Source organism: Nicotiana tabacum, chromosome 11 (genome assembly GCF_000715075.1).
Source record: "Nicotiana tabacum cultivar K326 chromosome 11, ASM71507v2, whole genome shotgun sequence".
NCBI classification, from domain to species: Eukaryota; Viridiplantae; Streptophyta; class Magnoliopsida; order Solanales; family Solanaceae; genus Nicotiana; species Nicotiana tabacum.
Genome location: NC_134090.1, coordinates 72060250 through 72073499, shown reverse-complemented (window position 1 = coordinate 72073499; position 13250 = coordinate 72060250). Strand labels below are relative to the sequence as shown.

Genomic DNA, 13250 nt, shown 5'->3' with positions numbered 1-13250 from the left:
ATATAATTTAAGGATTTAAATTATAGCACTTATAATGTTATTAGTAAATTTTAATGTGCGAATAGCAGATGAATTTTCAACTTTATGAGATTATCAATTAATTCTTATAAAGAACAAAATACTTTTTATCTAATAAATAAACTGATTGTATATATAAATATTTTTTTACAATTTCACTATAAAAAACTTAAACTCATCAGTTGGACAATTTAAAAATTTAGGGTGTGTTTGGTATAACAGAAAATATTTTCCGTGGAAAATATTGTCTTGAAATATAAGTAGTGGTAATCTTACTCATTTCACAATGTTTGATACGCAAATTAAGGAAAATAAAGAGTATTCATAAATAATTTAGATACAATAAACATGAAGCCATAAACTTTCGAACCAATGACCTTCCGAACCCACAAATTTCATAAACTTCTGAACCGCTAAACTTTCGAAACCGCGAACTTTCGAACCCGTAAACTTCCAAACACATAAACCTCCGAACTCATAATTTTGGAACTTGTAATATTTCGAACCTGTAAATCGAAAGATGAAAAAAATTAAAACTAAAATATATTAAAAAAGTTTTTTTGGGGGGGTGGGGGGTTTATGCAGAAAAACGAAAAAAATAGAAATTTGAAACTACAAAAAAAAAGGTTAAAAAAAACCTTTTTTTGCGGGTTTGGGGGCAGTGGTTGGGGTGGGTGGTGCAGAAAAACGAAAAAACAGAAATTTGAAAATACAGAAAAAAAGTAAAAAAAAAACCTGAAATTTGGAAAAAAAAAATAAAGGAAGCCTTTTTGGAGAGAGGGGTTGGGAGAGGTGGGGTTGGGATTAGATGTGTGGTAAGTGGAGTTTTTGGAAAATATTTTCCTAATTTTTTATAAAGAAGTCATTTTCCTCGAATTTCAGAAAAATATGATATCTAAAAAAATATTTTCTAAACTATTTTATGCAACCACACAATGAAAAAATGGAAAAAATATTTTCTGTCGTACCAAACACACCCTTGGCATAAAACTCAATGGATGTTATGCTGAGGATACAAAATCTCCAAAGTATAGCCAGCATGTGATGACTCTCTTCTGAGTGGTTAAATTAATTGACATACATAACAAATAAAGTTTAGACTTCCTAGTAGAAAAAGGAGATCATTTTCCAAGTAGAAAAAGGAGATTATTTTAGAAGGGTCAGAGAAAATGATAATATATAGTGCAAACTGTACTAGTTTTAAACAATCCTATCCACCACCTCTGAGACCATATATATGCATGAAAGCTACTTCTAAGTCTCACATCAGTATCAAAGATAAAGATGCACTTTTTATAAAGCTACTTATAATTATTTTATACAATTATATATCTAGAAAGAGATGGCCAATTTGAATACGCCAGAGAGACACAATAATGAAACTTCTTGTTTGTCATTATAGGACTCCAGAGTTAGCTCTAGGTTTCTATTCAATTGAATTTTGCTCTGTAACATTTTTGCTACCTATTCCATTGATTAGATAGGAATACTACATCATAATTTTAACAACTCTCTTCTACATTCCGCATAGATTATCCTCTTAAGTTAAATTTTGATTGCCGCATTTTTGCGATTATAAAATAATAAAGTCGGTAATTTTTTTATTTTTTGAAAAAGGGAATATTCATTCGAAAAACTAAAAAGTGGTAGCACTAATTATATGTATTATTGCTGCCATTTCTAATTACGCTCTGTATATCAACTTTAAACTGTAATTAACAAACATTTGGTTTCATTCTGAACTAGTGTCAGCGAAAACTAGTACTCTCTTCAACAACAATAACAACCCAGTGTAATCCCACTAGTGGGGTCTAGGGAGGATAGTGTGTACGCAGACCTTACCCCTACCCCGAAGGAGTAGAGAAGTTGTTTCCGAAAGACCCTCGGCTCAATAAGACAAAAGGACAAAAGAAAACAATATTAGTAACACCACAGAAACAATATGAAAGAAATATATATATAAACATATATATATATATATATATATATATATATGAAAAATAAGAACAACATGAAATCAAGAGGAATGATACCAAGCAAAAGCAAAATAGTATCCTTACCAAACTAGTCCCCCAAAGTTATGACATAAGACAATACTCAGCTACCTCCTAGCCTACAACCTTAATACTCGACCTCCACATATTCCTATCAAGTGCCATGTCCTCGGAAATCTGAAGCATCGCCATATCCTGCCTAATCACCTCCCTCCAATACTTCTTAGGCCGCCCTCTACCTCTTCTCGAGCCCTCCACAACCAGCCGTTCACACCTCCTTACCGGAGCATCTGGGCTTCTCCTCTGAACGTGCCCGAACTACCTGAGCCTTGCTTCCCGCATCTTGTCATCAATGGGAGCCACGCACACCTTCTCTCGAATATCATCATTCCTAATCTTATCCATCCTACTATGCCCGCACATCCACCTCAACATCCTCATTTCTGCTACCTTCATCTTCTAGATATGTGATTTCTTAACCGGCCAACACTCAACCCCATACATCATGACCGGCCTAACCACCGCTTTATAAAACTTACCTTTGAGTGTCAGTGACACTCTTTTGTCACACAATACTCCAAATGCTAACCTCCACTTCATCCATCCTACTCCGATACGGTGCGTAACATCCTCGTCGATCTCCCCTCCCCCCTGGATAACCGACCCAAGGTACTTGAAGCTGTCTCTACTTTGGATGACCTGTGATTCAAGCCTCACATCCACGCCCACTTCCCTCTGCTCAGCGCTGAACTTACACTCCAGGTATTCCGTCTTTGTCCTGCTAAGCTTGAAACCCTTAGATTCAAGAGCTTGTCTCCAAACCTCCAGCTTCTCGTTAACACCGGTTCGCGTCTCATCAATTAGAACTATGTCATCAGCGAATAGCATGCACCATGGCACATCCCCTTGAATGTGATGTGTTAACGCATCCATCACCCGGGCGAATAGGAATGGACTGAGTGCAGAACCTTGGTGTAACCCCATAACAACCGGAAAATCCTCAGAGTCGCCTCCCACTGTCCTAACCCGAGTCTTTGCCCCATCATACATGTCCTTAATCGCCATAATGTAGGGAACCAACACACCTTTTGCCTTCAAGCTTCTCCAGAGAACTTCTCTAGGAACCTTGTCATACGCTTTTTCTAGGTCAATAAACACCATGTGCAGATCTTTCTTCTTATCTCTGTACTGTTCAACCAACCTCCTAACAAGGTGTATAGCTTCTGTAGTAGAACGACCCGGCATGAAACCAAATTGGTTGTCAGAGACGGATACCGTCATCCTCAACCTTGCTTCAACTACCCTCTCCCATACTTTCATAGTATGACTTAGTAATTTGATACCCCTATAATTGTTACAGCTCTGGATATCACCTTTGTTCTTATACAGTGGGACCACCGTACTCCACCTCCACTCATCTGGTATCCTCTTCGCCTTAAAAATAACATTCAACAACCTAGTCAACCACTCCAAACCTGTTTTCCCCACACACTTCCAAAATTCTACCGGAATCTCGTCAGGCCCGGTCGCTTTGCCCCTACTCATCTTACTCATAGCTCCCACGACCTCCTCAACCTTGATGCGCCTGCAGTACCCAGAGTCAGCGTAACTCTCGGAATGCTCCAATTCACCGAGCACAATATCCCGATCCCCTACTTCATTAAGAAGTTTCTGAAAATAAGTTTGTCATCTCCTCTTAATCTGAGAATCTTCCATCAATACTCTCCCATCGTCGTCCTTGACGCATCTCACTCGGTCTAAATCTCGAGCTTTCCTCTCTCTCAGCTTGGCCAGCTTAAATAACTTATTCTCCCCTCCTTTTTTTCCTAGTTCCTCGTATATATGACTATAAGCCGCAGTCTTAGCCTCCGTGACCGCCATCTTCGCTTCCTTCCTAGCTACCTTATACCTCTCCATGCACGCTCGCCTCTCCCCCTCGCCTATGCTCCCCCTAACGCCCGGTACGCCTCCTTTTTGGCTTTCACTTTACCTTGTACCACTTTATTCCACCACCATTCTCCTTTGTGCCTGCCGGAGACACCCGTTGAGACCCCTAACACCTCTCTCGCAGCCTCTCTTATACAGTTTGCTGTCGTTGACCACATAGAGTTCGCGTCACCACTGCTCCTCCAAGCTCCCATAACCGACAACCGCCCTTCCAACTCTTGAGCTTTGTCCTTAGTTAAGATTCCCCACCTGATTCTCGGTCTTCCTCGACCCGACATTTTCCTCCTCTTCACTATAATACCAACGTCCATCACCAAGAGCTTATGTTGCGTCACAAGTATCTCACCTGGAATCACCTTACAGTCCTTGCACAAGCCTCTGTCGCGCCTCCTGAGGAGGAGATAGTCAATTTGAGTCTTCGCCACCGCATTTTGAAAAGTAACCAAATGCCCCTCCCTCTTCGGAAAGCAAGAGTTAGCAACCACCTACCCAAAAGCCTTAGCGAAGTCCAGTAACGAGGTTCCTCCTTCGTTCCTCTCCCCAAAACCGAAGCCTCCATGCACTGCGTCATACACACCTGCGTTCGACCCAATATGGCCATTGAAATCCCCTCCTATGAATAACTTCTCATTAGGTGGTACCTGCTGTATAATCTCATCAAACCCCTCCCAAAAGCGTCGTTTAACCTCCTCATCGAGGCCCATATGAGGCGCATAGGCACTAACGACGTTTATGGTGCACTGACCAACTACCAACTTAATACTCATCAATCTATCATTCACTCGTCTAACCTCAACAACATACTCTCTAAGTTCCCTATCCACCAATATACCCACTCCATTCTTACCCTTCTGGGTTCCAGAGTTCCAAAGTTTATACCCATCCGCCCCCTCGCACTCGACCCTGCCCACCTTGTCTCCTGGACACACGCTATATTGACCCTCCTCTTCTTGAGGATCTTCGTCAGCTTTATAGATTTGCCTGTCAATGAACCTGTGTTCCATGACCCAATTCTCAATCGGTGGACACCCTCGTTCCCTTTACCTCCCTTACATCCCAACCCACCTCCTAGCCCCCGCTCTACCTCCCGACCCACCCCCCGCACGCCCCGGGGACATGAACTCACTTGACCATGCGCCTCTCTTCAAATGAAATTAAATAAAGCTTGATATGAAAATCAATAAAGGGCAATGACCCTTGTTTTCTTTTTCTTTTTGTAAGCCAAAATGTTAAAGAGAAAACCATATCGACTTCAGAAAATCAAATTGATTTCATCAGTAAAATGTTAAACATATATAAATAGTGAAAATGATTATAACCTGAATATCCAGAAAACATAAACTCCTCTAGCAATTACGAATTTCAAACATTAATAATCTTCAACAGCACGTTTCTTTCAATTAAAAGCATTGGTGTACGTCCCATTAGAGGGACCAAGATAATTCCATATGCTACAACAGAACATTCAAAAGAAAGTCAAAGAATGGAACCCAATCAACGCATGCATGCACTCAATATTATTCCAAAATGCAAGTCCAAACTATAAGCAATTGCGAGCACGGGTCAAAAAAGTAGGAATCAAGCTAATGATAATGATTAACATATAGAGGACAGGAATTTATAACATAGGATGAAATTGTTACCAACCATAACAAGAATAATTTGTCTTTATCAAAGCGAAAGTACTTTAGGTGGAAAATCATGATTGAGTTGACACAATCATGATTGAGTTCAATGGTGGAAAACACCACCAAAGTTTCCCCTTGATTAAACTTTACGGTGGACCTTTACATACTGATTAGACCATTCTAAAAAATAAAAGTCGTATCTAACGTTTCTTTTCCGAAGTACTAGCACGTTAACAAGACAGACCAAAAGTTACTCCCAAGAGTTATTTTCTTTGTTTGGATTCCAATGCTGAACCACAAAAAAGAAAGCTTGTGGCTAAGAGAGAGGTCATATTTAAATTGCAATGTTATGAATTTGAATCTTAATAGTTTTCTAGCGACAATTAATAAAATTGAATTTTTTCTACTTGTTTATTGATTTAAAAACTTCATGTACAAGGGTTATTTGGTCAAGTTTATTAGATTAATTACTGGAAATACACTAGACAAATAATGCAGCAGTGTCCGAGACTTAAATGAAGACGAGCAATAACTCTTTCTCTCTCCAGAAAATAACCAACGGATGCCAAAAAAATGCGAATACTCATCGCGATCCTCCTAAATGGATCTGTCGGACGACACTATTCCGATGCGTCTGGAAGGTCAAACTACTCCCCCACTATTGCGAACCCAAACATGGAAACAATTGATGGAAAGTTCTCTTTCTGATAATTATGGAGCAGAGACAATGTCGAGAAGGCCATGTATTGATATATTAAGTAGTTACATGAGCCTATGTATTTATACAAGATATTGATCCTATATTTTTGGCAATACAACATAGAGTAAAACTCTTTTAGGATGTCTAATACAAGAATCCTAATTCTAATAGACTAAAGCTAAGTGATCGGGTAGTGATCAGGTTTGTTAACCTTATCTATATCTTCAATACTTCCCCTCAAGCTAGTTGGAGGTGAGTTCACTACACCTAGCTTGTCTCAAAAGAACCGGAACTGGTCCTTGCCAAGTGCTTTTGTATGAACATCTGTTAATTGATCCTTGGACCTAACAAACGGAGTAATCAATTGTCCTTAAGCTACTTTCTCTCTAACAAAGTGATAAATCAAGTTCTAGCATGCATTACGGGATTTGTATTTATGTATAGAGCACTCAAGTTGTCACATAATAGAACACGAACAGTCTTAATGTACATTCCTATGTCTTGTAGAATGTAGTATATCCACGTAAATTTAGCTGCAGTTACTGCCAGTGCTTTATACGCAGCTTCAACACTTGACCTTGCAATGGTGTTCTGCTTCCTCGATGACCAGGAGATATAATTTGCACCAAGGTATATACTATATCTATTAGTAAACCTCCTTGTTGTGGCACATCCTGCATAGTCTGCATCTGAGAAACCATACAACTTGAAGGAAGACTGTGATATGATTCTCAATCCATGATCAATGGTTTCTTTGACATACCGCAATATTGTCTTTACTTCCTGAAGATTTATGATATTTGGATTCTGCATGAATTGACTTGAAAGATTAACAACATGATTAATGTCCGGTTTAGTGAGTGTGAGGTAGTGCAAGCTTCCCACAATGCATATGTAAAGTGATGGATCAACTGCTTGTTGATACCCAATTTTTTTCAATATATTTTAATATGCAAAATACTTTTAAAATAGTATATTTACGCATATATAAGTATGTCCAAATGTTTTATTATTTTTCTTAATTTTTAAAGATTTTTAAACCAATTTATTCCCCTATTTTATTAATTAAATCCCAGTAATAATTTTCAAAATTATCATTTTGGTGATTCATCTATTGGATTCTCATATTTATATTAAAATATTGCTAAGATAATTTTTGCATATTTTTGCAAATTTATTTAGTATTTTTAAAGCTAAATTGCATATAATTGTAATATTAGCCTCTTTTAAGATTTAACTACGTTTATATTTATAGAATTAAGTCCAGTATTTTTAAATTGATAATTATATGTTATAAATTATTTTAGTACTTTTAATTTGTTTTTAGAATTTAATTTGCTATTTTTTATAAAATAAATGGGAAAAATGACTATTTAAAATCTAGCCAGATTCTATTTCAACTATAGCCTAAATTCTATCCCAATTTAAACACAATTTACCCTGACCCAATTCTTACTCATACCCAACCCCAACCCAATTAAACTGGTCCATATCCGGATCCCCACCTAACCTTTTAAATCTCAGCCGTTGATCATTTAGATCAACGACCACTAGCTGTCCTTTAATAATTAAACCCAAAAGACCCCCCAAACCCTTTAATTTGTCACCATACGCCGCCTCTGAAATCCATCCTCTCTACAACACCTTCAAACCCTAGCCGCCGCCACCCTAATCCACCCTAATCCATGGGCCCCCGAGGTCATCGGAGACCTCTACCAGCCTTCCATGGCTCCTATGTGTTTGTCTTTATGGTTTCAAGGCTAGAATATGAAGCTCCAGCCTTCGTTCGATATTAGTTTATGGCTCTTCTCCGGTCATTTTTGACCTTTCTCTGGTCAGCCATGGCTATTCGAGTCAGACCTTTGACTCTCCTGATTAGATCGGTAACTTTCAAGGCCTTTCTCGTTGCTTTTGGGTTCTTTTGAAACCCTAATCTCTAAGATCTTTCGATTTCTTTTAGATCTACTTTAGATCTATGGTTGCTTTAAACTTTTAAGTATTTTTCTCGAAGTTTCTTTAACTTGGCTTTCAAAACTCTTTATCTTTTCCGATTAGGGTTTTCCTGTTAAATTATTTCAAAATCTCTTCTCTGACTTTTAATATGCTTAAGATGTGTGTTTGTTTGTTTAAACTCTTGCTTGACTCAGCTGTTTACCATTTTTCGGACTCGTTGTTGTTAAAAACCCTAATTTCTTTTAGGTCTCAGTCGAGTTCTAAAAGTTGTTTGTTAGATGAGTGCTTGTTTAGTTAAGTTTTGTTTGATTTGTTTGTTTATCATCTTTTAAGCTCTACTATTATTGAAAAACCCTATGTTTTTGGGCCTGAAACTGTTCATTTAAATGCTTGACTCGATTTGAAGTTCCTTGTTTCAGAATCTCTTTTTCCTTCATGTGATTCCTCTAACTCTGGGTTTCTACTATCTTTAAAACTCGACTATGCTGGAAACCCTAACTTTTCAAAGGGTTTCTCATTTGTTACTGTGAGACCTTTGCATGCTTCTGATACTCTATTTTTCTTCACTATGGATTCAACTTGACTTGACCTATTTGACTATCATACTTCGAACGTTTTCTATCTACTGAACTTTGTCTACTATTGCATGTTGTTTCTTTTGCCAATAGGTTTGGCCTCGCATGTCTAGTGTTTATGTACTCTATTTATATGATGAGGTTCTTTCTTTGATTGATCTTCAATCTTGTGACTGATTTCAAAACCTTTCTTTTATGAATTCTAATTTCACCCGCCTGTCAAGGTTAATTGATTCCTTTCCTTATTTTGCCTTGCTGAACCCTTTCCCAAAATAAGTATATTTCTGTACTTAGACTTGATTACTTACTCGATGGTTTTACTTCTCCTTTTATGGCAATAATTATTCTACTTACAAACTGATTTTCTTTCCTTATTTTGAGTCTGTCACGACCCATTAAACAAGTGATCTTTTAATTAAAGGGGATTCATTTGGTTAATTGATTCTGACTTTTGATTATTTCCATATTTGTATTGAACTTTACTTATTATCTTATTTCTCACATGTTTTCAAAGGGCTATATATACCCTACACCCCTCTTCTTTTAAACAGACGAATACATGAGTTCAGAACACACACTTCAGTAAAAACACTCTCTCTTTTCTCTGTTACTACTTGTGTTGCTGCCATATCTAGCCGGCTGAAAGTCAAGGCTAGGCTGAGAAAATTTGCCTGCTTTTCTTTCTACATTTGCTTCTTTACTGGTATGTTCTGATTAATCTTCAGCATCAACAAAAACATGTTTATTCACTATTTCCTGCACTCTTGCATGTTTCCTGCTTGTGTTTAATCGAGTTTCATTCCTAAGCAAGCTATAATATGCTTCTTTCCTTTTCTGAATTAATATTTCCCTTATGAATGAACTCTGTCAGTTACCCATGAATCCCAACCCCCATCCCCTATGTGTTTGTTTGGTTTGAGGGCATGTCAGCATCAGACATTGCTGTGCATGACCTAAACCTGACCCTACCTGGGTCATATGTTGTCTATCCTCTCTATGTGTTATGTTTTTTGGCTGGTTTATGGGCATGCGAGCTTCACTTATTGCTGTGCATGTCCAGACTTAACCTCTCTCAGGGTCACAGGCCACCTGCAATGTATTCCCAAACCCCTGCCCCTTTGTGCAATTGCTGATGATGTGTAATTACTACTATTTTTCAAACTACCCTTACCCCTTACTCTTCTCAATCTAGTTTTAAACAACTCTCTGCTCCTGCACTTCCACTATACTCTTAGACTTAGGTTATGTCCCTGTTGTGTGAGCCTTGTTTTGGGACCCATGAGCTCCCTCTGAACTTGGACAAATAAGGGTTGGCCCTTCCATACCGCACTCATCTCTATCTAGTTATGTAACTTGGGTGTGAGCACTGTCCGGGGTCTTCTTGAGACCCTTAGGGAACTTTGACACACTCAAGTCTGAGAAAGGCTTTGAAACAATGGCATTTGAGGTGGTTTATTCCATAACTCAGAGAGGAAGTCAAGAATCAGGCTTCCTTTGGTTGTAACTTTTCTTTTGTACTTCCTTGATGTAATTCATTATCCAGTTTGTAATAATTTTGTAATAAACATTTGGGGTTTGACCAGTGAAAAAGGGGCTGGTAATTATGCATGCTTAAGGGTAGAAATCATGCCTATAAGATCTGTTGTTTAAATTCTACATGTTTTAAGTTCTGCGTTTAGAAATCATGCCTATAAGATCTGTTGTTTATATTCTACATGTTTTAATTTCTGCATTTAGAAATCATGCCTATAAGACCTGTTATTTAAATTCTACATGTTTTAAGCTATGCATTTAGATATCATGCCTATAGGATCTAAACTCTGCATGATTAACTCTGCACTTAGAAAACCAGTATATAGGACCTGTCTCAAATTCTGCATTACCACACTTAGATACCATGCTCTTAGGATCTAACTGGTTATAATTTTGCATCATATCATTGTTTAAAATCAGTACCCCTTTCGTAGAAGTCATGCCTATAGGAATACTGCATGTTTCAATTCACGTTCGACTAGATATTATGTCTATAGGAATTAAATTAGTAATAATCAATGTTTATAGAATCCGAAATCAGACTAGTCTAAAATCAGTTGTCCTTAACTAGTTTTTAAACAACTCTCTCACTTCCTATTAGTATGGTTTATAAAGCATGCTTGTAAGATTTCAAATCATTCGTCTTCAATTGTTACTGCTTTGCTTCATTCTTAATGGATACCATTTCTATAGGATCTCACCTAAACGCTTAGGCAAGCCTTAAGTGATAATAACCATAAAATTGAATCCGCCTTTGTTTCATTAATAATTGCTACAACCAGCAGGCATGCCTGATTCAGACTTCTTATCTGAGTTATGTGATAAAATGGTCTGCCTCAACAAAATTGGAATTCCCTCATCTTAGTATTTTTTAAATTCAGACCCTAAATGTATGTATAAATCATGCTATTTATGTGTTTTCACTTGAGGAGGTATACATGAGCCTTTATTTGTTTACATGTTTCCCCTAATATGCAGTATTATGTGTTTTGTATGCCGCCTTAGATTTTTCACCTTTTGAAACCAAAAGTCAGCCTAATATCCCTCCCCTTTAGGAATAATAGTCCTTAGTTCCTCCGGGACTGATAGGAATGGGACAGGTAACAGCGTGCAGTAGAGATCGAGACTGTAACGATCTGACCGGTCGTTTTGAGCTTTTGCACTTTGCTCGCCAGTTGTCGGGCATGAATTACCCCGTGTTATGTATTATGACCTATGTAATTTGTTGGTTTTGGTTTTTAGGGTGATCGGAATGAATTTGAAAGAAAAACAGTTCTCAGTTGAAGCTTGAAATTGGAAAGGTTTGACCAAGATTTGACTTATTTGTATATGATTTTAGATCGGAATTTTTATGATTTGGTTAGCTTCTTTAGGTGATTTGGGACTTAGGAGCATGATCGGAATGCATTTTGGAAGTCCGTGGAAGGTTTAGGCTTGAATTGGCGAAATTAAGATTTTGGCGTTTTCCGGTCGATAGGTGAGATTTTGATATAGGGGTCGGAATGGAATTACGAAAGTTGCAATAGCTTCGTTGTATCATTTGTGACGTGTGTACAAACGTTTAGGTCATTCGGACGTGGTTTGGTTGGGTTTTTGATCAAAAACGGAATTTGGAAGTTCTTGAAGTTCTTAGGCTTGAATCTGATGTGATTTTGGTATTTTGATGTTGTTTTGAGCATTCTGAAGGTCGGAACAAGTTTGAATGATATTATGGGATATATTGGCATATTTTATTGAGGTCTCGAGGGCCTCGGGTGAGTTTCGGGTGGTCAATCAGATCATTTTGAAGTTGAAAAAATTGCAGATTTTGAGTTCCAACAGTTGCAAACATTTTGGTCTTCGCATTCACGAGAGGACCCTCGCGTTCGCGAAGAGTCTACTGAGGGAGTGAAAGTTTAGCCTTCGCGTTCACGATGTAGGTGACTTGTTCGCGAAGGGCTGTGAGTTTGTTCATCTCATTCGCAGGTTAGGTTCGTGTTCGCGGAGGATTGCCTGGGTAAAGCTTCGCGTTCACGAGCTCGATGTCGCGTTCGCGTGAGGGAAATTTTGGTTAGCGGATTTTTGTGCTTCGCATATGCGAGGCTGTGACCGCGTTCGCAAAGAAGGATTTTATGCCTGGGCAGAATGTTTTAAAAGGGCTATTCCGCGATTTTGAGGCTAAGAACCTCCATTGTTGAGCGATTTTGGAGCTTGGGAGAGCTAATTGAAGAGAGAATTCAAGAAGATTTCTTGGAGGTAAGATTTTTGAACTCAAAACTCTATTCTTGTGTGAATTCCACCTAATTAATCATGGAATTAAGCCTAAAATTGAGGAATTAGGGCTTGAATTTGGAGAGTGTAAATTTGGGATTTGAGGGGCCATTTGAGGTCCGATTTTGATGTTCTTGGTATGTATAGACTCGTGAGAGGACGAGGATTCCATTGATATTGATTTTATCAGATTTCGAGATGTGGTCCCGGGGGCTGGGTTTGAGTAATTTCGAGAATTTTGATGTAAATTGGATATTTTCGAGTGAGCTTCGTTCCCTTAGCATATTTTAATGATTATGCACTGATTGTGGCTAGATTTGGAGCATCCGGAGGTCGATTCATGCGAGCGACGCATCGCGGGCTAGATGTTTAGACTGGATCGAGGTGAGTAATGATTGTAAATGATGTTTTGAGGGTTTGAAACCCCGGATTGCACATCGTAGTGCTATATTGAGGTGAGACACACGCTTGATGACGAGCGTGGGGTCGTGCACTATTGTGGGATTATGACTTGGTCCGTCCCGATTGATGATTTACCGCGTATTTGACTGAAACTTATTTGATATCATCATGATTTGGCCTGATTGCCATATTTGGGCTTCGTGCCAACTATTTGAATCTTTTGAGGATTTTTATTACTATTTCCTTATTG

At 38.2% G+C, this 13250-nt stretch overlaps 1 pseudogene; it reads right to left on the bottom strand.

Moving 5' to 3' along the window:
* Positions 1-2050: 2050 nt before the first annotated feature.
* LOC142165890 (uncharacterized) lies at positions 2051-4726 on the bottom strand (annotated as a pseudogene).
* Positions 4727-13250: the final 8524 nt, after the last annotated feature.